Here is a 25,113-nt window from a genome sequence, read left to right as displayed (position 1 = left end):
GATAGTTGCAGCACAGTCCACAATTCAAATAGGCGAGCTACACCAACTGCCACCCCAAACACTGCCAGACATTGTTGTTTGGGACTCACTGAAAGCTGGTGTGGCTCCCCTATATGAATTGTGGACTGTGCTGCAACGGTCACTGGAGAGGAGATATTTATCTCCATCTCCACATCTCCAGAGAACATAAATATCACATTTTCCAGCTTTTATGAGATAATTGTGTTCTATTAAATATCCCACCAAGGCTTAGTACATAGACCCCTAAATATTATTTAAAAAAACATTTTCCATCTATGAGTAGAACACAAGTGCCTATTGGAGAGAGATAAAGTGGGTTGGGTATGCGAGACCAGCGGTCAGCATACCTCCGCCCGTATCCTGGCAGCGGAATGACGGCGGGGGAGTGGAGCGCAACAAGTGAGTATAGTCCCTGCTAGTCTGCATGCTGTCGGGATTCTCAGGGGGCGGGATGTAGGGAAAAGTGTTGTGACTGGCGGTCTCCTGACCGCTGGTTACATAACTACATCCCGATAAAGTACCAGCCAATCAGCTCCTAACTGTCATGTTACAGGCTGGGTTTGAAAAAAATAACAGGAGCTGTTGGTTGGTCTATCCACTTTATCGCTCTCCAAGGCTTAGTATATAGATATTTTTCAAATCAAAATATTCTCCTGTACTGTATATTTTAAAGAACCTTTCCACCTACAGATGACATTAAATGACTCGTACAAGCACTTTTACTGAATGCATTATACAGGTTGAGTATCCCATATCCAAATATTCCGAAATACGGAATATTCCGAAATACGGACTTTTTTGAGTGAGAGTGAGATGGTGAAACCTTTGATTTCTGATGGCTCAATGTACACAAACTTTGTTTAATACACAAAGTTATTAAAAATATTGTATTAAATTACCTTCAGCCTGTGTGTATAAGGTGTATATGAAACATAAATGAATTGTGTGAATGTATACACACTTTGTTTAATGCACAAAGTTATTAAAAATATTGTCTAAAATTACCTTCAGGCTGTGTGTATAAGGTGTATATGAAACATAAATGAATTGTGTGAATATACACACACTTTGTTTAATGCACAAAGTTATTAAAATATTGGCTAAAATGACCTTCAGGCTGTGTGTATAAGGTGTATATGTGACATAAATGCATTCTGTGCTTAGACTTAGGTCCCATCACCATGATATCTCATTATGGTATGCAATTATTCCAAAATATGGAAAAATCCGATATCCAAAATACTTCCGGTCCCAAGCATTTTGGATATGGGATACTCAACCTGTATTTACTATCTTTCCTCTGGCCCACTCAGACACATTGGTATGACCATGCAGAGACGTTTGATCTGGGATATGGCACCAAGCTGCTTTCGGCATAATTCTGTAACAGCAGAATGGGTATTACAGGTTGAGTATCCCATATCCAAATATTCCGAAATACGGACTTTTTTGAGTGAGAGTGAGATAGTGAAACCTTTGTGTTTTGATGGCTCAATGTACACAAACTTTGTTTAATACACAAAGTTATTAAAAATATTGTATTAAATGACCTTCAGGCTGTGTGTATAAGGTGTATATGAAACATAAATGAATTGTGTGAATGTAGACACACTTTGTTTAATGCACAGAGTAATAAAAAATATTGGATAAAATGACCTTCAGGCTGTGTGTATAAGGTGTATATGAAACATAAATACATTCTGTGCTTAGATTTAGGTCCCATCACCATGATATCTCATTATGGTATGCAATTATTCCAAAATACGGAAAAATCCCATATCCAAAATACCTCTGGTCCCAAGCATGTTGGATAAGGGATACTCAACCTGTACAAACAATTCTGCCTTGAGAAAGAAGTGCAATAGGATAATAAAAAGTGAAAACAAGCAGGGCACTTCTTTCTTAAATTCAATCACACATTTGGATGTTTTACATGAGATGATAAGTTTGCTTGCCCTGACCATCATTTGAACAAATCTAAAAGATTTGGGCAAAACAGATGTATCCAGTCAGGCACCAGTAGCACTGTGAGATAATTGCTGCATACACGGTCAGATGTGGTCCTATTTCCAGACTTTATGAGAGTGTGCAGTTTGGGATATAAAAACGTACAAAGAAATAGGAATCCGGAACCGATTTCCAGTGACCAACAGATAAGCTCTCACACTTCTTTCTATATGGCACGCTGAATGTATTTTTTAAATCCTATGGGGGGTATTCAATTGAAGTTGGAAACTGCCATCTTGTCGGAAAGATGCCAGTTTTCAACTGTTTTAGGTTGGAAGGGCTTCTGACCTATTCAATGCTGCCTCCTTTTTTCCGACAAATCAGGAAATCCGACTTGTCAGAAACCTGTCGGAGAGCACAAAGCCACCGATCCACGTGTATTATCGGAAGCGCGGCCAGACCCAACAGGTTTTAGCCCCGTTTCCGACAATGTTAATTTGACTTTAAAAAAGTCGGAATGGCATTGTCTGGAACGGACCAAACCTGTTGGGTTTGGCGTGGCATTGAATACTCAAATGTCGTATCCTTTCCGTTGGAAAGGATCTGACATAAATTGAATATACCTGTATGTGTTTAATAAAAGTTAGTTGTCTCCATTACTGTATTTTGAGGTTCCCCCACATGGAGTAGAAATAATCAATATGGAGGAGCCTGCGTCTATAATTAAAATACCCTCAAAAGGATTTTCTTTATTAAACATTTTAATGTTTTATATGAATTATCCTCTTCTCACAGACAACTGTTATATATATTGATTTCCCAATACAGTAGCACAGAGGGTCATTTGTATTATACGTATGGTTTTTGAGGAGTGATAACACCTCAGATCTTGTTGCTGCTCGGATATAATGACGCGATTGTATTATCATATATTTTGGCCAGATTGACATCTGATTCATCCCAATGAGATGTTGATCTCAGTCTATAAACACTGTCATTTGCCACTAATTTGGTCTAATCACAGTGTATATGAGCATCTGAAGTCACAGGAGATGGCTATATGTGCACTTTTATGCTGTGTACTTTCTTGTTTTCCATACATAATATAGTATCATACCTCCCAACTGTCCCAATTTCCACGGGACAGCCCCATTTTTAGGCACTGCGATGCTGTTCCATCCGTGGGCCACAGTGTCCCACGGTGTGGGGAGTTGCACAGCGCTGGGCATGTACCCACTCTAGGAGCCGTGGCTTGTGCCATTCCTGTGAAGCCATGCCCCCTTTTTGGGCATGTGCAGGAGTCCAGAATTCAACCTGTAAAATGTTGGGAGGTACAGTATATAGCATACACCTTTTCTAACTTTATTGTTGTCACATTACTATTGTTGTTTGTGGTACATATAGACTGTTTTGTTTCTCTGTACTTGCTCCGCAAGTACAGAGTTCTATACACACACACACACACACACACACACACACACACACACACACACACACACATTATATATATGTATATATATATATATATATATATAAGTAACATAGTATCTGAGGTTGAAAAAAGACAATTGTCCATCGAGTTCAACCTATTTGTGGTCTCCTATGCATGATGATTTGACTAAAATTTCTGACTGATGCTGCTGTCAGCCGTTGCATTTTATCCCTATTTATAGTAACTATACTGCATGACTATGCACCATACTAAATCCTTATTATCCTTATCCTTTAGGAATTTATCTAACCCATTCTTAAAGGTGTTGACAGATTCCGCCATTACAACTCCCTCGGGCAGGGAATTCCAAACACGTATTGGCCTTACCGTGAAAAAGCCTTTACGCCGTATTGTGCGGAATCTCCTCTCCTCTAACCTGAGCGAGTGTCCACGAGTCCTCTGTGTTGATCTAACCAAAAACAGGTCCCGCGCAAGCTCTGTGTATTGTCCCCTTATATATTTGTAGATGTTGATCATATCCCCTCTTAGTCTCCGCTTTTCCAATGTAAACATGACTAGTCTTTCAAGCATTTCCTTGTATTCCATCGTCTCCATGCCCTTAATTAGTTTGGTCGCCCTCCTCTGTACCTTTTCAAGCTCCAGGATATCCTTTTTGTAGTACGGTGCCCAGAATTGTACACAGTATTCAAGGTGTGGCCTCACTAGTGATTTATATAACGGGAGTATAATACTCTCGTCCCTAGCATCAATACCCCGTTTTATGCATGCTAATATCTTATTAGCCTTCTTTGCTGCAGTCCTACTTTGGGTACTACTGCTTACCTTGCTATCTATGAGGACACCTAAGTCCTTTTCCAGTACAGAATCCCCTAATTTTACCCCATTTAGTAGGTAGGTGTAATTTTTGTTCTTGTTACCACAGTGCATTACCTTACACTTGTCTGTGTTGAAGCGCATTCTCCATTTGGCTGCCCAAATATATAATTTTATTTTTTTATTAGGTATGAGCGGATTCGGAACCGACTACTCCCCCCCCCCCCCCCCCCACCCAAACTTCTTATACCGAGCTGGGAGCAGAGTCCAGCCAGAAAACAGAATGAGGCAATGCGTCATCATCCCGCTGTCAGATTCTCACGGGTTTTGGATTCCATATAAACAGCCCTGTGTCGCCATTTTCACTCCGGACTTGGAGAGTGAGGGAGACAGACCTCTGCCTCTCTCTGTGGGTGATGGCGTCGGGTGGGGTCAGTGTGTGCTCTCTAGGGGTGCTGTCATGTCACTGTGGTGTCCATGTGATGTTAGGGGTGCTGTCCTGCAGCTGTACATGGGTGTTGCTGTCCTGGCTGTCACTACTGTATGTTGTACAGGGGGCAGGGGGACTGTGCTTCTGTATGCTGTGAAAATACAGGGGTTCTGGCCTTCTCTTGTATGCTGTAAAAATTCAGGGGTGCAGTGAAAATAAATGTACACTGGCCCTGTCTTGTATGCTGTAAAAATTCAGGGGTGCAGTGAAAATAAATATGTACACTGGCCCTGTCTTGTATGCTGTAAAAAATCAGGGGTGCTTTTGTTAAAATAAATGTACATTGGCCCTGTCCTCTATGCTGTTAAAATACAGGGGTGCTGTGAATATAAAGGGGTGCTTACCCTGTCTTGTATGCTGTAAAATTACTGGGGTGTTGTGAAAATACAGGGGTGCTGGCACTGTCCTGTATGCTGTTAAAATACAGGGATGCTGTTAAAATAAATGTACACTGGCCCTGTCCTGTATGCTGTAAATATACAGGGGTGCTGTGAATATAAATCTAATAATAAAGGGGTGCTGTCCTATGAATTGGAGAACAACAATTTGGATGAAAAAAACAGTGAAAGATCAGGGACCACTTCCAATTTCTAGTACTAGTGCTAAAGATGCTGATGCCACCAGTCATGGCATTGACATTGCAATTCCATCAACGTCATCTGCTAAGGCCGATGTCAAATGTCATAGAGGGCATGTAAAACCCAAGAAGCAAAACTGAAGAACCAAAAAAAAGCAGAAATTATCTGATAAGAAACGTAAATTTGACAATATGCCATTTACGACATGAAGTGGCAAGGAAAGGCTAAGACCTTGTCTTATGTCCTTGACGGGTGGTTCAGCATCTCATGAAGATGGAAGCCCTCTACCCTCTCGAAAAATTAAAGTAATAAAGCTTGTTAAAGCACAAGAAAAAACTGTGCATTCAGAGATATCACAAATCCCCAAGGAGAGTCCACTGTATGGGGAGAGGAGGCTCCTACCACCATTAGCATGCCATCTGCAAGTGCTGGGAGGAGCACTGCCAGTCCAGTTGCTGATATTGAGATTGAGGATGTCACGGTAGAAGTACACCAGGATGAGGAGAAAATTGGTGTAGCTGGCGTTGAGGAGGAAGTTGATGATGAGGATTCTGATGGTGATATGGTTTGTTTGAATAAGGCACCAGTGGAGACAGTTGTTGTCCATGCCTGGGCAAAATACAAAAAAAGCCACCTCTTCGGTGCAGAATTATTTCTCCACAAATCCGGACAACAGGTGTTAAGACATCTGTTGCCTTTGTCAATCCATACTACAGTTAGTAGGGGTAAGGACGTTAACCACCTAGGAACATCCTCCCTTATACGTCGCCTACAGCGCATTCATCATAAGTCACTGTCAACTTCAGAAACTTTGGGCAATAGCATAAGCAGTCCACTGACACCTAACTGATGTGGTTTGTTTATATATTATTAAACACTGACGGGGGGATCTGAGGATTAGGACGACATCTTGCCTCTACACAGCCAGTTTGTACAAGGAGATATTAATTGCTTCTTTTTTAAAGGGGGTCCAAACAAACCAATCATTTCAGCCATAGTCATGTGGCAGACCCTGTCACTGAAATGATTGGTTTGTTAAAGTATGCATGTCCTGTTTATATAACATAAGGGTCAGTGGAGGTATCCATTCAGATGGTCGACCATGTTATGGTCGACAGTCATTAGGTCGACCACTATAGGTCGACATTGACATGGTCGACATGGACACATGGTCGGCACATGAAAATGGTCGACACGTGAAATGTCGACACATGAAAAGGTCGACATGATTTTTTGAACTTTTTTTTTCTGTTGGGGAACTTTTCCATACTTTACGATCCACGTGGACTACGAATGGAACGGTAATCTGTGCCGAGCGAAGCGGCAGCAGAGCGAGGGCACCATGCCCGAAGCATGGCGAGCGAACGCGGTGCACTAATTGGGGTTCCCAGTCACTTTACGCAAAAAACAACACCAAAAAAAAAGTTAAAAACTCATGTCGACCTTTCCATGTGTCGACCTTTCATGTGTCGACCATTTTCATGTGTCGACCAAGTGTACATGTCGACCATGTCAGTGTCGACCAATAGTGGTCGACCTAATGACTGTCGACCATAACATGGTCGACCATTCATACCGGAACCGTCTGTGGAAGGGCCCAAGGACAATTCCATCTTGCATGTCTTTTCTTTGCCACATCATTCCAGGGGTGCTGCCCTTTATGGGATGCTGCCCCTCTACCCTATCAGTTATGGGGGGCTACCCCACTGCCGGTTAAGTCCAGGGGTGCTGCTGCCTGTTTGCTGTGCTGTGTAATTCCCCAGGGGTGCTGCCTATGCTGTATAAATCCAGGGGTGCTGCTGTATAATTCCAAGGGTGCTGCTGTACTTGATCCTATGTTTACATTAAAGCCAAGAGCAGAATATGAAACAAGCTTCAACCTCACAAACAGATTTGTGAAAACATAGCCGCAAAGGTGGAAATGGAAATTTAAATTTGTGGCCAAAGCCAGTCAGACTCAGAAGAGACAGAATCATGAACCAATGCAACTGCCAGAGAGGTAAAAGAGAGATTTTCTGCCAGAGCATTAGAGAGAGGTTCTTCTCAATTATTTCATGCAAGGGACTCCCTCAAATGGATGGCTCCAATTAGTCAACCTTAATTTTGATTTATTATTAATTTTCCACATTTTGGGATTATTAATTTACAAAATACGCATTTGTTGAACAGGGTTATTTTCCTAAGGGCTGCGTAGGGTTATCGCAAGTTCTCACAGTGTTAGAAGAACAGAGTTTCAGTGATCTTGCATTGCATCAGCTTTCCATTGCACTGCAGCACTAGATAGGCCAGGAGCTCCTGTGAGGCACAGTTACTGAATAAGTCCCAGTATGGAGTCTGATGGTGGCTTACAGCCAGGAAGATGTCTGGCTTGCCAGGCTGAGGCATGCTGTGGGCACAGAGGTTAGCGTTGCTTCCTCCCACAGTCCTACTGATAGTATGAAATTAGTTCCGACTGTAGAGTGGTAAGCTTCACTAGGGCAGGGGCTCAATAACAAAAAAATTTACTACACAGGCCTGCTTAGTACTTTACCAAACCCACACAAACTGTGGGGGCTCAGGAGGGGCTGCTAAAACATCTAAGGGGCTGCTTTATTTAAAAATAAAATATGATTAAAATAAACAAGACGCACAGGTATACTCACATGCGTGTAACTGGGAGCTCTGAAAAACAAAAATAAGGCATCTGCCACAAAATATGTAAATAAAAATGCATATAAAAAAATGGGAACCCCCCCACAAGATTTTCACAAAATAAGTCTCCAGACTCTGTGGAGAGGAAAATATCCAATCTTGATCCTGTGGTATTCACCAGTTTATTTGCATCCCAGCATTAAATGCGAGATTATCTTAAGCAATGAAAATGGAGAAGGGGGTACAAATTTGGAGGCTTTGGCCCCTTATTTTTCAGTTTGTCCAGTAATGTGGTAATTATATATTTGCTTGGTTCCACACCAATATACTGTAGGAGTGGAGGTGAAAGCATTTGTGTTGTTTCTGATTGAGTGTGCCTCTCTAATATTTAATCACCTTCTTGACACTGTCCTTGTCCTCTTGCCTCTTCTCATAACGTCAAAAGTCATCAAATATGGGAGGTGGTATGTGGTTGTAACTAGCTATGATTCGGAGAAGTTGGCAAGCTTTTTCCAGGGGGACCACCTGTCGCTGAAATGCTGGGTTTATTAAACTGTGTATGTCCTGTTTAAACAACATAAGGGTGGGTGGGTACGCCCAAGGACAATTCCATCTTGCACCTCTTTTTTTTTTTTTTTTTGCATGATGTGCTCTTTGGGGCCTAGTTTTTAAAACGGGATCCGGTCTCTAGGTCGACAAGACTTAGGTCGACAGTGTCTAGGTCGACCACTATTGGTCGACAGTAAGTAGGTCGACATGGTTTCTAGGTCGACGGGGACTCTAGGCCGACATGTACTAGGTCGACATGACAAAAGGTCGACATGAGTTTTTTACATTTCTTTTTCATTTTTTTTTACTTTTTATACTTTCCGAACCATGTGGACTACAATTGAGAATGGTAAACTGTGCCGAGCGCAGTGGTAGCGGAGCGAGGCACCTTGCCCGAAGCATGGTGAGGGGACACGGTGCACTAATTGGGGTTCCCCGTCACTCTACGAAGAAAACGACACCCAATTTTTTTTTAAAAACTCAGGTCGACCTTTTTTCATGTCAACCTAGAATCCCTGTCGACCAAGAAACCATGTCGACCTACTTGCTGTCGACCAATAGTGGTCAACCTAGACACTGTCAACCTAAGTCCCTAAGTCTATTCTATCTAACATACCACAACCTTTAAAACTGTCATCCTGTCTGCCACTGCAGTCAGAAGTGTAGCTAGGCATCATGGTTCCCGGAGCGGTGGCGGATTTAGCGGGGGGGGGGGGGCGATTAGGGCGAACGCCCCTCCTAAACATACCGGCACCGGGATGGATGGCCGGGTCCCGCGCGACGATCATTAGCACAGGGCCGGCCCGACGTGCGCCAGACTCAGGAGGGCTCAGTGAGTAACGTCACGCACTCTCTGCTGCGTCTACCCGTCCGCCCGACACAGGCTGCTCTCACCAGGGGACTCCATTACAGGGCAGTTTAACATGTGACGCCAGCTGCTTCTGGCCCTGGCAGACTGTGAGCACATTGGACAGCTGCCGGGTGCCGGAGCTCCAGTGCATTCACCTAAGTCTCCTCTCCTGCACCATCAGTCACTGTGGTGTGCTGGGAGACGAGCCGAATGAGACTAAGGCAGGGTGGGTGGAGGCACGGACATTTAAATTAGATAGAGATTGCAGGTGCTGACATCGCAGTGAGGTAATCACAACTGTGCATTATCATTTCTTTCATCCAGCAGCAGGGGTAAGCTATTCAGCTCTGCTCCGGAGGTGCACAGTTGTGATTACCCCACTGCGATGCCGGCACCTTCAGTCTCTACCTCAGTCACAGATGTGACTGGAGGCAGGGGAGCAACTAAGCCGCGCTGCGGGAGGTACTTTGCAGGCAATGCTGCAGGGGTCGGGGCGGTATCGGTCTCTGCAGGCACTACTGGCATCAGGCAACCAAAGTGCCTGGCAGGTCACTGGGGGGGCCTGTAGCAGTACTGTGGTGATAGGGGCTCACTGGGCCACCGGGCGGGAGATCAGGGCACTTCCCATCAGCAGCTGCTGTCATGCAGATTCTATATCTGTATTGGGGCCTGGCTCAGAGTTCAACTTCTTCCTGAGCATCAATGACCCTGATCTTCCTGCCTGGTGGCTGGCCCCTCCCCCGAGACCAGCAGCCACTGTACAATATTCAGCCGCGGATCGTCCCGTTGGACTTCCTTCCTCCCCGGCTGCCAGCTCCCTCCCAGGGTGAGTACATTCTAGTTTTCATTCTAACTCTAAAAATACTTTATCAAATATAGGTCTCAGTCAGATGTGGTTCCCCCCCCCTCCCTTTCCCTCTGCACCCTTCCTCATCTCTTTCTTTCTTTCCCTCTCCGACCCCCCCTTCCCTCCACCCTTACCTCTCTTCATCCCACCCTCTGTCTCTCTCTCTCTCTCTTTCTCCCTGTCCCTATGTCCCTGCTGTCACTCTCCCTGAATTTTGTCACATTCCATGTGGCATAATGTGAATTTTGGCTCATTCTGTGTGCTATAATGTGAATTTTGGCTCATTCTGTTTGCTATAATGTGACTTTTGGATCATTCTGTGTGCTATAATGTGAATTTCGGCTCATACCGTGTGCTATAATGTGAATTTTTGCTCATACCATGTGCTATAATGTGAATATCGTCTCATTCTGCATGCTATAATGTGAATTTCGGCTCATACTTTGTGCTATAATGTGAATTTCGGCTCATACTTTGTGCTATAATGTGAATTTCGGCTCATACTTTGTGCTATAATGTGAATTTCGGCTCATACCATGTACTATAATGTGAATATCGCCTCATTCTGTGTGCTATAATGTGAATTTCGGCTCATACCATGTACTATAATGTGAATATCGCCTCATTCTGTGTGCTATAATGTGAATTTCGGCTCATTCTGTGTGCTATAATGTGAATTTCAGCTCATTCTGTGTGCTATAATGTGACTTTTGGCTCATAGAGTGCGCTATAATGTGAATTTCGGCTCATTCTGTGTGCTATAATGTGAATTTCGGCTCATTCTATGTGCTATAATGTGAATTTTGGCTCATAGAGTGTGCTGTAATGTGAGTCCTATTACTGATGCCATCACAGGATCTATTAAAAGAAATTTGTATTTATATAAAGCTTTTTTCTTGCTAAAATAAATGTATTTCACTTTTTTCTCTCTGAAAGTGGACTGGTAGCCCAAATCTGGCTTGCACGATTGTGCATGTGTGATCTACGAATGTGCAGATGCATGCAGGAATGGCGATTCGCCAGTCTGTATCACCAGTGCGCAGGGTTCTCTCCATTAACTGGCAACATTTTATTAGTAATGGCAACAATAGGAAATTTTAGAAGCGAATGGTAGGGGCATTTCTAAGTGGGAGGAGCTATGATTAGGGGGAGGAGTCATCATTCTTAAACCGCGCCCCCCCCCCCCTAAAAGTTAAGTCTAGATCCGCCACTGGCCCGGAGCAAGGGCATGTTTTGATACCCCCTACCCCTGTACTGAATTGGGTTCCTAGCCAACATCTGGGTGCATGTTACATTTGAAAAGAAACAATATTTAAAAATCCTAAATTGGTGACAGGGCTGGTTCAAGATCTTGTGGAGCTCAGGGCAAAAGTTTCCTTTGGGTGTCCCCCATGTTTAAAATAGACTCAGTGCATGCTGAAGGCTTGCAACAACATTATAGGAGCATGGCAGTATGGACGGTTTAATGGTTAGCATTACTGCCTCACAGCACTATAAAGAGGGTGGGCAGAGCTGTCAGTCTCTCCCGCTATCGCCTCTGGCCTGCCCTGTTCCCTACCTAGTCTCTGAGCCAGTGTGCACCCCCTCTGCTTCTCCTCCTCCTGCTCTGCAGCTGCCAGCACAGTGGCCCACAGGAATGGGGGGTAGTGGGCCGCAGCGCACCCTCTAACTTTTTTGACGCCCGAAGCTCGCGCTCCACCGGAGCCACCATCACTACACCCCTGACTGCAGTGCCACTCCTAGATGAGCTAGGTGTTTGTGCCACCCACTTGTGTCACTTAGCTTAGTCATCCAGCTACCACAGTGCAACCTTTTGGCCTAAAAATAATATTGTGAGGTCAATTCTGTGATTTTAGCACACTCTCACGACAGGAAAAAGGGTCAGCGACTAATGCCATACCAACCCAAAGAAGCTAAGTGCATCAGGGTGGGCGCCCTGTGGAGCCCAGTGTACCTCGCAGAAAGAGATTTAACAACGGTAAGTTCTTACCATAAATCTCGTTTTCTGCTGCGGGGTACACTGGGCTCCACAGTGAATGACATTGGGGATGTCCTAAAGCAGTTCCTTATGGGAGGGGAAGCACTGTAGCGGGCACAAGAACCCGGCATCCAAAGGAAGCATCCTGGGAGGCGGAAGTATCGAAGGCATAGAACCTTATGAACGTGTTCACTGAGGACCACGTAGCCGCCTTGCAAAATTGTTCAAGGGTCGCACCACGGCGGGCCGCCCAAGAAGGTCCAACCGACTGATTAGAATGCGCCTTTATGGTAGCAGGAGCCGGAAGGCCAACCTGTACATAAGCATGTGCAATCACCATTCTAATCCATCTGGCCAGGGTCTGCTTGTGAGCAGGCCAGTCACATTTGTGAAAACCAAACAGAACAAAGAGAGAATCCGACTTCCTGATGGAGGCAGTTCTCTTCACGTAGATACGGAGAGCCCGTACCACATCCAAAGACCGTTCTTTGGAAGACAATTCAGGAGAGGCAAAGATTGGAACCACAATCTCCTGATTAAGGTGGAAAGAAGACACCACCTTAGGTAAATACCCGGGACGTGTTCTAAGAACCGCACGATCATCAGATATCGTGACCTACAAGACAAGGCACCCAAATCCGACACCCGTGTAGCAGAGGCAATAGCCAGCAGAAACAATACCTTAAGAGAAAGCCACTTAAGGTCTGCAGATTCAAGAGGCTCAAACGGAGACCCTTGCAACGCCTCCAAAACCATCGACAAGTCCCAAGGGGCCACAGGTGGGAAATAGGGAGGTTGAATCCACAACACACCGAGTGAAAGTATGTACATCAGGTAAAGTCGCAATGTTTCTCTAGAACCAAACCGACAAGGCAGAAATATGAAGCTTGATGGAGGCAAGACGAAGGCCCATGTCCAGGCCATGTTGTATAAAGGCCAAAAGTTTGGCCGTACTAAACTTGTAAGCGTCATGATTGCTAGATGCGCACCAAGCAAAGTAAAAATTCCTGACCCTATGGGAATTCTGAGCGGAAGCCAGTTTACGGGCCTTCAACATGGTTTGAATGACAGAAAATCCTTTGGCCCTCAAGACGGAAGCTTCAAGAGCCACGCCGTGAAAGCCAACCGGGCTAAATCCTGATATACACAGGGGCCCTGAACGAGGAGATCTGGGAGCTGTGGAAGTAGAAGGGGACGCTCTATCGAGAGACCTTGAAGGTCTGAGAACCAATGCCGTCTGGGCCATGCGGGAGCGATCAGAAGTAGGATTCCTCCTTCTTGCTTGAACTTCCTTATCACTCTGAGCAGGAGTGACACCGGAGGGAACACGTATGGCAGCTGAAAGTTCCATGGAATTGCCAGTGCGTCCACGAACGCTGCTTGAGGATCCCTTGCTCTTGCTCCGAAGACCGGAACCTTGTGATTGTGTCGAGACACCATCAGGTCCACATCTGGAAGGCCCCACCTGTCCACGAGGAGTTGAAACACTTCTGGATGGAGGCTCAACTCTCTGGCGTGTACGTCCTGATGACTGAGAAAGTCCGCTTCCCAACTTAGGACCCCCGGAATGAACACTGCCGATATGGCTGGCAGATGGCGTTCCGCCCACTGAAGAATCCGTGATACTTCCCTCATTGCCATGCGGCTTTGAGTGCCGCCTTGATGACTGATGTATGCCACTGTGGTGGCGTTGTCCGACTGTACTTGAACAGGTCTGTTCTGTATTAAATGCTGGGTCAAGTTCAATGAGTTGAACACCACCCGCAATTCCAGAATGTTTATAGGAAGGAGAGACTCTCCTTGGTCCACCGACCCTGAAGGGAGTGTTGCTCCAATACCGCACCCCAACCTCTCAGACTGGCATCCGTTGTCAGAAGGACCCAGTTGAAGATCCAGAAGGAACGACCCCTGCTCAATCGTTGGTCCTGAAGCCACCAGCTCAGTGACAGACGGACCTCCGGAGACAAGGTGATCATTTGAGACCTGATCCGGTGAGGCAGGCCATCCCACTTGGCAAGAATCAGCTTCTGCAGAGGGCGGGAATGGAATTGAGCGTACTCCACCATATCGAAAGCCGACACCATGAGACCTAGCATTTGCATTGCCGAATGTATCGACACTTGCGGATGAGATAGGAAGCATTGAATCCTGTCCTGAAGTTTCAGGACTTTCTCCTGAGACAAGAACAACCGCTGGTTGTGAGTGTCCAACAACGCCCCCAGGTGCACCATGCTCTGAGCAGGGACCAGGGAAGATTTCTTCCAGTTGATGAGTGTAAACGCTGGTTTACTTACAGGACTAAAAAGCATATACCTTAAACACACTTGATACACTTTAATATTGGGCCGCTGCGGCCGCGGTAATTAACCTTTCACCTTTATGTTATTCACAAACCTTACGTACACAAAGTCGCACAGTGTACGCATTCTGCGTACGTACGCCTAAAGGGCATAGTAACTACACAGTTTGCGTACACAGGCCTATACGCTGTTAGCACAATGCAGCAGCCCGAGTGGCTGTAAATACATTTTAATACCTTAGCAGGGAAAGGAAACATGACACCAGATTGTATTTAAAATGCCGGGTATAATTACTGAAAGGGGGTTATAATAACAATACAATACAATACAATACAATAATGGCTACAGTCAATGGTACATACGTGTTTGGTTTTCGCCTGCGCTTCCCAGTCTGGTCCTCAGTCATCTGGGTAGATGACCTTTAGAGTCTGTAATAGTGACCTGGCATGTGGCTGGCTCTTTATACAGTGGATTAAAACATAATACAATAGACACTGTGTGCTCTTCTTCCATTGGTTCGGGGGTGGGACATATCCTGGGCACCGGGGATCATTGGTCAGCTCAAGAAGTGGGCGATGGCTAAGACTTGAGATGTGAATTCTGTTGTATGCATCTGAGTTCCCGCCCCATGACCAGTTAAACCCATCACATTAATCATACATAAATCTGGTATTATTAATAACTTAATGTGGTAATATATGATAATATTCTGATTCCCACCAGATTAATGTTTACGTGACTCTGAACAATATGATCCCACACATGATATGATTATCTATTTCCATCCTCAAGATATACATATATCCACATATATCCATATACTCATATATATATATATATATATATATATACATACACACACACACACACACACACACACACACACACACACACACATACTCCTGCTATTACAATTTGTTAGGAATTATATATATATACATATATATATATATATATATATATATACCAATATATACATCTCCAAGAGTTTAGACTACTATGAATGTTATTACCTCAGATTTCTAAATGTCTGGTTTGTATTTTTACACAAAAGAAAAGTGAGATAGAACCTGCTGTTGGCGCAAAGTTGGGATGATGATGGTCTTTCGCCGTGGGATCAATGTCCAAAAGTATTGGTGAGGGAGTCCTAAAACGTGTTCCTCGTGTGAAATATTTTCAATCGATGTTACATGTGGAGAGAACACAAATGTGTACAAGGGTTCAAAAGGGATTTCTCCCAATACAGTTAGTTCAAATGAAGGTGACTTCTCCCCGGACTCTCTGGACTATGGTGAAACAGGGAAGTGTGAAGGTATCCGTAAGGGTTCACCCTGGTGCTTCAAGATAGACGTGGCTCCTCACATGTGTGCTTACTTTCATACATATGGAAAAAACCTATAAAGGTTTCTTTATAGCCTCTTAAGCGATACTCCTGGTGTTAGAAATGGGTGTACCCCAAACATTCACATGCCGATACTTCTAAAAGATGCTCACATCTATGCTTACTTCAACAGGTGCCGTACTTTCATATAATGGTATCTTTATCTCAGCAGGCTGGATAATCGTCCTCGTTCACTCCCTTGCTTCGTATTTAGGCTCGGTAAGAAGCACAAAAACGAAGGGGTGTGTGAGGTTTCCCAGGAGCATGTGAGGACTTGAGGTACCACTCCAATCATCTCTATCAGCAGGAAAATGGTGAGATATCCCGGGTTAACATCACTTTTTCTCACTGTTGGAATTTGCTGGAAAAACATCCATGAGATTGTCTGTTGTGGTATACAATCCAGAATTTGTTTTTGTTTTTATTGATTTATACTGATTTTCTTACAATAAATGTGCATGAAACCTCACACACCCCTTCATTTTTGTGCTTCTTACCGAGCCTAAATACGAAGCAAGGGAGTGAACGAGGACGATTATCCAGCCTGCTGAGATAAAGATACCATTATATGAAAGTACGGCACTTGTGTTCTCTCCACATGTAACATCGATTGAAAATATTTCACACGAGGAACACGTTTTAGGAGGAGCAATGGACTCCCTCACCAATACTTTTGGACATTGATCCCACGGCGAAAGACCATCATCATCCCAACTTTGCGCCAACAGCAGGTTCTATCTCACTTTTCTTTTGTGTATTCAATCTTCTACAGGTGTGTGGTGACACATCAGGATAGGACCTTACACTGGGCAGCAAAGAGAGTGCGCAGGAACATACCTCACCCTTCCATTTTCCTGGTTTGTATTTTTGTTAGCTATTGCTAATTGAGTTTCTCCTCAGCCTAGGTTCCTGGGTATTGTCTTTTTGTTTGTCTTGTCTTCAGACAAGACAATGACAATCCAGTATTTATTGTTGTCGACAGAAACTGGGCTACCCTAGAATAATAGGAGTAAACAAAGGTGTTTGCCTTCTTCATAGAATTTCAAAGCTTTGTGTAAATAAGGCCATTGTATTTGAGTACAATGAATAAGATTACAACACACTCCCGGGAGAATAAAAGAATGTAACAGAGTTCACAATAATAAAAATGTGCCCTATAATGAGGCTGCTTATTTCATTCCTCAGGAAACCAGTTATAATTTGATGAACTTAAATGCACATGTTAAATAGATAACTGCGCCCAGAGGATTTGCACTATCAGTAATATATTTTTGATGCAAACAAATTAAAATATAAAATATATATGTGTAAATAATTAATTGATTGATATACTATCATAACAAAAGTCACTCACGTCTTGGTATACCAAAAGGTACTGAATGAGTCACAAATCCACTGCAGTTGGTATTTAATTGTAAAGACACTTTGTTGAATTACCTCCGCTGGGCAGGAGCCTATTCTATCCTTGCTCCCTGGTGTCGTCCCGCTGTGCTGTCAGGGAAACGCACCAGAGCCTCAGTGGGTAAAGTGTGCTACGCCGTGCAGTGTGCCTCACCGAGCTGTGCAGGTAGATTACACTGCCTCCGGTACCTCCGCACTTGCAGACAGGAGGCTGTTTGAGCTGATATTCCGGAGTGCGCCGGTCTGCGCCGGGTTGCAGGGAAACAGCACCGATGGTGACCACTTCCCCAGATGGCGTGGTTGGCCGTAGCAACGGGGATGGGAAATGCAGTGCAGATGCAGGTGCTCCCGGTGGTGATGCTGTAAGAGTGGGCTACTCTGCACGGACAATGCTTTGGTGCAGCGGCTGATGGGAGTGTGAATCCTTCCAAGTAGAACCTGTGTCCTTAACGCGTTTCAACGCCAGCAGGGCGTCTTTTTCCAAAGGCAGGTATTATTTCAACTGATTGACAAGCGCCACCTGTTAATTTGTTTGGCTAGTGGTTTATGTTAGGGATTGGCAATTCCCTATAACAGGAGGCTGCTGACAATCTCAGTGCAGTGTTTCTCACCCAAGCGCTAAGTTTTTTCTTTTCCCATTGTATTTGAGTCTCTGGGAGTTTAATTTATGTGTGACCGATCTTCATGCTATTAGAAGAGGAAGCAGACAGTGGGGGATTTATGCAATATATGGATTAGATATATGATATATCTTTGTGGATTTTCCATGCGAGTACAAACTCCACTGTAATTACTCATACCACGCTCTAATGCGCAGGACCGCGGAAGCGACCATACACAAATTGCGATTATGTGCACGCACGGCCAAATACGTACGCACACGGAGGCCATCTATGTGGTGTTTGTACGTAATGTGTGTACTGTAATATTTTCTGACTTCGACATGAGCAACCTGTGGGCTTGCAGAAACTGGATAGTCAGATCTAGATGGCGTAGGAGAATTTCTGGGGAATTTGCCAGGATCAACAAGTCGTCCAGGTACAGTAGGATCCTGACCTCTTGACGGCGGAGTACAGCCGTCATTACCGCCATGACCTTGGTGAAGCCTCGCGCAGCCGTGTTCAAACCATAAGGCAATGCCCGAATTGGTAATGGAGGTTGCCAACCGCAAACCTCAGGTATTGCTGATGCGACATTGCAATGGGAATATGCCGGCAAGTATCCTGTATTTCCAGGGAGACCATATAATCCCCAGGTTCCAATGCCAGAACAATAGAGCGAAGAGTTTCCATACGAAACTTGGAGACCCTCACAAATTTGTTCAAGGACTTGAGGTTGAGAATGGGCCGAGAGGACCCATTCGGTTTCGGGAATAGGAACAGCGGTGAATAGTACCCCTTGCCTCTCTGAGCCAGAGGCACCTGTACTACCACTCCTGTGTCCAGGAGGGACCGTACCACCGAATGAAGAGTTTTTTGCCTTCACCTGATCCGAAGGGACGTCTGTCAGGCAAAATCGATGAGGGGGACGATTTTTGAAGGATACGGCGTAAAATCGAGTGACGACTTCCCGTACCCAGGCATCGGAAGTGGTTTCAACCATTCCTGGGTATACCCTAGAAATCGGCCCCCACCCTGGGATCCTCCAGAGGGAGGCCCGCCACGTCATGCAGCAGGCTTGTCAGTCTTGGAAGCAGGCTGACAGCCCAGGCCCGTTTGGGTTTGGGCTTATTGGGTTTGGAAGTGTGAGCCTGTTTCGGGTACGCCTGACACTTTGCTTTCCCTGAAGGACGAAAGGAGAGAACGTAAGTACTCTTAGCCTTTGGTACCGAAGGAGCAGTACTAGGTAGACAAGCTGTTTTAGCAGAAGCTAAGTCAGACACTATCTTGTTGAGGTCTTCTCCGAAAAGGATGTCTCCCTTAAAAGGGAGTACCTCCAGGGTTTTCTTAGAGTCCAGTTCCACGGACCAGGGCTGCAACCATAGAATCCGGCGAGCCAGTATGGACGTAGTAGAAGTCTTGGCCGCCAGAATACCGGCATCAGAAGCCGCCTCTTTAATGTAATGAGAAGCTGTGACAATATACGATAAGCATTGTCTAGCATGATCAGAAGCTTTGGAAGACATCTCAGCTTCCAACTCCTGAGCCCACGCTTCAATAGCCCCTGCAGCCCATGTCGCTGCAATGGTGGGCCGATGTGCAGCACCTACTAGGGTGTAAATTGCCTTTAAACAACCCACCACACGCTTATCCGTCGATTCTTTCAGAGACGTGACAGTAGTTACTGGCAGAACTGAGGATACCACCAGCCGCGCCACCTGCGAATCCACTGGCGGGGGTGTTTCCCAATTTTTACTTAGCTCCGCAGCGAGGGGATAGCGAGCCAGCATCTTCTTATGAGGCGTGAATTTCTTTCGTGGATTTTCCCAGTACTCCTGACGTATGTCAACTAAATGGTCAGAATGAGGTATACTTGTTTTACCACTTTCTGACGTTTAAATCTGTCCGGTTTCTTAGGGGCAGCTTCAGGCTCCGGGTCATCAGTAATTTGAAGAATTATCCTGATAGCCTCCAACAAGTCAGGAACATCCACCTGTGAAACAGATTCCCCATCAGAAGCATTAGGATCAGAATCTGTATAAACGCCATCCTCATCAGACGAGGTGTCTGGGACGCTGGTGGATTGTGAGGAAGTAATGGCTCGCTTAGAGGACCCCTTGGTCTTAGGCGGGTGAGGGTTAGACTTCTGAGTAGTCAATGATTGGTTCAATTGCTGTAACTGAGCAGACAGTTGATCTGCCTATGGCGGGTTAACCGCGGGGATCATAAGCGGTTGTACCGGCACAGGAGGTTCCATAAGTAACTAGACCAGCGTACGCTGGTAACTACGCTGGTCTAGTTACCAGCGTATTCATTAGCGTGGAGAAGGTAGCCCAAGGTGGGTCATTTTGAACCCCCATTGCTACGATCCCACTGGGGGGTAAGGAACCCCCAGAACCTGAACCCTCAGCTGCTATATTTTCCTCAAAAGCGTCTGCAGCGTCACCACCACACAATGTGGGATCAGCCCCAGCACCATTGCCCTTTGTAGCTGACATATCCGAAATCTCAATGCAGGGCAACCCAGTACAATATCAGCAGCACAATACCTGACAAGAACCCCCTGTGCAGTGTAACAGCACAAACAGGGAATTCAAGAGGTATATGGTGACTAAAAATCACAGAGAAAAATACACACTGAGTATATCTTGTGAAATACCTATATTAAATGATAAAAGCTCTTCTCAGGACTGCTGGAGCAGCCCCCCTGTTGTATGCCTACACTGCATGGCACCCACTACAAAACTAAGCTCCTGTGCATGGAGGCGGGGTTATAGAGGAGGCGTCACTATGCATTTTGGGAATAGTCAAAGCTTTTAGCCTGTTGGTGCCTCGGATCAAGATCCTACTCGACACCCCCAATGTCATTCCCTGTGGAGCCCAGTGTACCCCGCAGCAGAAATATATATATATATATATATATATATATATATATAGGAGAATAACGAGGCGGCACTCAGAGTCTTGCAGAAAAATCAAACGTGTATTTAGTGTGTCTTTATTCACGAGGCGTCTGGCTTACTCCCGCAGAGCGCCATGACGTCATTTCTAAGCGCGGCCGCCGGGTGTGCAGTCCCGTCGCGGCGTTGGCGCCACTGGGTGATACCTTCTTTATAAGGTAAGCGGTTTTAACTTGTGTTGTATTACCTGATGAAAATGCCATAAGATTAAAGGCATTGAAACGTTGTTATTTGCATTAGTTGTCGTGTGAAAATCATTGGAGTGCCGCACCCTCTCTATTCATATATATATATATATATATATATATATATATATACATATACATATATATATATACAACAATAGGAGAATCGGCGCCAGGGGGTCGTATCAACACCCAATTTTTTAACCCTTGAATGGTTAACGATGTTTAAAACAAAGTAATAACATGTTCCAACATATAAAATTTATTAAAAATAGGATTTTGGTACCTACCGGTAAATCCTTTTCTCTTAGTCCGTAGAGGATGCTGGGGACTCCAAAAGGACCATGGGGTATAGACGGATCCGCAGGAGCTTGGGCACACTAAAAAGACTTAATACTGGGTGTGAACTGGCTCCTCCCTCTATGCCCCTCCTCCAGACCTCAGTTAGAAAACTGTGCCCAGAAGGGATGGACATTTCGAGGAAAGAATTTATTGTTACAAACACAGTGAGTGTTATACCAGCTCACACCTCCAACACACCGTAGAACGTGGCATTCAGCAGAATACTAAGCAACGGCATGAGCAAAACACAGCCACATGCTGAGAAAATATGTAACACAAACCGTGTGTCCACATAAGCAAAATTAAGACCCCGCATGCCATGGCATGAACAACGGTAGCAACTGCCCGACAGAGAAAACACACCACCAGGGTGTAACCAAAAGCAATAACTGCAGACACAGAACGCACTGGGACGGGCGCCCAGCATCCTCTACGGCAGGCTTTTTCAACCAGTGTGCCGTGGCACACTAGTGTGCCGCGACCAGTTGCAAGGTGTGCCGCGGAGCCAGAGCAGCTTCCTGCACCTTCAGAGTGAACGGTTTTCTTGGGCTCTTCTTAGAGGATCCTTCATGCTCCGGCTGTGACCTGTGCCTTGATGACGCGGCGGTGTAATATCATAGGTCACGGCCACCGCAACTCACCACCCAGCCAGCCCACCCGCCTGCATACACATCTTCCAGTTCCCGCCTGCATCCACAGCTTTCCTTGCCCACCTACATCCACACCTGCCCGCCCACTGTTCAGTATTCGCAGCAATCCCCACTATGAACAACCCCCGCCACTGAGGGAAAGGGAGGAGGACAGCTGACCGTTAGGGGCTAATATTTGTTATGTTATTTCTCCTGTGGTGAACAATAGGATTTATGTGGGGAGAATAAGGATTTATGGGGGCAAAAATGTGAATAATTCATGTGGGGAGCAATAGAATTTATGTGGGGAGCAATGTGATTGATTTATGTGTGGAGCAATAGGATTTATGTAAGGAGCAACATGATTTATGTGGGAAACAATGTGATTGTTTTTTCTGTGTAGGCCAATGTATGTGTAGATTTTTTTATTACTGTGAGGGCCAGTGTGTGTATTTTGTTTTTTTTTCTGTGGGGAACGGATGGTGTGCCTTGGCAATTTTAAAATATTGTTCGGTGTGCCGCGAGTAAAAAAAGGTTGAAAATCACTGCTCTACGGACTAAGAGAAAAGGATTTACCGGTAGGTACCAAAATCCTATTTTCTCATACGTCCTAGAGGATGCTGGGGACTCCAAAAGGACCATGGGGTTTATACCAAAGCTCCAAAACGGGCGGGAGAGTGCGGACAACTCTGCAGCACCGAGTGAGCAAACAGAAGGTCCCCAAAATCAGGGTATCAAACTTGTAAAGCATAGTAAAAGCGTCTGACCCTGAACAAGAATTCGCTCGGCAAAGTTGAATCGCCGAGACTCCTCGGGCATCCGCCCAAGAAAAAACCCATCTTCCCACAAGAAGAAATCTCCACCGACCTTGGTGACGGCAAAGCAGCCTTAGACCGAACATGCCAAACTTCATCACAGATTCAGCATGTAACTGACTGTATAAAACAGTCTCCCAAATCAATATGGGAGCATACCAGACCCACAGGGCCTCTGTTTTTCCAAACGGAGCCAAATTGATGACCTACATACTCAAATCCCAGGGTCAAGCAAGGGAATTTGAACCGGCTAATGCCTAAGTAACCCCCGGCATCAACATAGGCCGATTTTAGTGAAAACCAGAAACCACTCTTGGTAGAAGTACCAACCGGGAACTCAATTCCTCTCTATCCACCTGAAAGATCAAACAAGGCTCTTGTGAGGCAAAATCACCACTTCCGACACCCGCCTTGCGGACGTCAAAGTCAATCGCCTGACCACTTTCCAAGAGAGAAATTTCATACAGGAACTTATTAGGCTTTCCTCCACATCAGCTTGTATGGCTAAGCACGAGCTAGCTGAAAGTCCTCCAAGGAGCCTTCCTGGATACACACCGAGACACATAATTACTCCAACAACGGTGGAAATGTTGTGCCGTCAGTTCTTTCGTAGCCCGAAGAATTGAAGAAACTACTTCACTGGGAACAACCTTTCGACTTAGGACATGACATTCAACCGTCCCGTCGCCAGACGCAGCCGCGGTACGTCCTAATACACGCCCTGATCTTGTTGTAACATTACCTCACGTAAAGTAAGAGGGCAGTAATTTCTTATGAGTAAATCATGAAAAACTGGATAGCCAACCCTCGCTGGCTAAACCGTATTTTAAGAGGATCATCGGAGCCTCAGATCATCTTACGCTTACCACTGTCAGAAAGGTGAAAATGGAGAGGCCACCTAGACCGACTAAAAACACCCACGGTGTCACGAGGATGTCTACTGCTATATCTTGAGTGTCCCTTAACCTGGAACAATCACCTCGAGGCCTCTCGTTGAAGAGAGACGCCGACATGACCAATTGCGACACTCCACAAAGACTTGTCACGTCTGGGAAAGCATCTCAATGATGACAGAATCTTTCCCGGCTAGATATCGTGTCCGCAGAGGAAATCTATTTCTCCGTCGTTTGCCTCCGGAACGAAAGCTGCTAATATAGCGTTCACCAGACTTCCCACTCAACTGCAAACTATGCATCTTCTGTCAGTTCCGCTTTTTCCTTGTTCCGCCCTAGCGGCTTACTTATGCCATTGCTGACAAGTCGTCTGGTAGAATTAACACGGGCAGAACACGAAGAATATGTTCACCTAAAATAGCTCTTAATTCAAGAAAACTTACAGCAGACAAGTTTCCCAACTTGACCACATCCTCTGGAAATACGTCCCTTGCAAAGGACTGCTCTCCAGCTTCGGAGATCTGAATGTACGGACACCAGGATCTAAACCTGGATCCCCAACCTTCATTCCTCTAGAAGGAAAGAACCGAGCAGACAGCACGGGAGCGACGTCCTGACCGTTTTGATTATAGTCCGGTGCATGCGCAGGTGAGACCCGGACCACATTTCTAACTGGTCCCATGAAACCCGTTCTGGTATTAGACCTGCTCACCGCAAAAGGCTTCTTATGCCGCATCCATCTGCCTTATTAATAGAACTTATTGATGAGGTGTAACCTCAAAGCCGATCCCACTCTGGATCCTCAGACCTCTTTCCACAGGAAACACACCGAACCTTAACCGGTCAGTATCAACTCTGAAACCCACTTCTGCGTCGTCGGAAACACCAGGCCAATCCCTGCTCCGAAGAACAGTCAGAGATAAACAATGATATGCACCTTCTTACAGGGACAACCAGACAATGTCCTGAACGTGACGCACCTCTGTATGGCGTCGCGTGCTACCTCCCCTTCCATGGGGGAAAGGCAAGAACTATTAGAAAAAATAGCAAGGGGAAACAACCGCAACTCAGAATGTTCCCCTTTGGCTTCTATAAATAACTCACAGGTCCTAGTCTATTCCTGGACTAACTGAAAATTAGTAGACAAGTGGTCACCGGAGCGGGGATCAGTCAGATAGACTCAGCGACAAGTGGTGTATGTAGTGGAAACAGAAAACTACTTCCACTTCTGCGAACCTAACAAGGCTGCAGAACACTTACCTTTTCACCTTCCACTGTCTACAGAGAAAAGGAAAAAAGAACGGTATCGAACCGGTGAAAACGACTGCATCCCACAAAAGAATGCGTCGCCAACCGTTGTGAAGTAGGTTAACTCACGAATTTAGACTTACCAGCGGATACCGCCGAGATTGACTGAAGAGAGGCCACACCAACCAGCTGTATACCTCCCA

The 25,113-nt window shown here is 45.3% G+C and overlaps 1 protein-coding gene across 2 annotated transcripts in view; it reads right to left on the bottom strand.

The window, feature by feature from the left end:
- Window positions 1-25,113, bottom strand: part of PRICKLE4 (prickle planar cell polarity protein 4) — a 150,378-nt gene that overhangs the window by 2,100 nt on the left and 123,165 nt on the right. The window lies entirely within an intron of this gene.

Source organism: Pseudophryne corroboree, chromosome 2 (genome assembly GCF_028390025.1).
Source record: "Pseudophryne corroboree isolate aPseCor3 chromosome 2, aPseCor3.hap2, whole genome shotgun sequence".
Taxonomy (NCBI): Eukaryota; Metazoa; Chordata; class Amphibia; order Anura; family Myobatrachidae; genus Pseudophryne; species Pseudophryne corroboree.
This window is presented reverse-complemented; position numbering and strand designations above follow the sequence as displayed.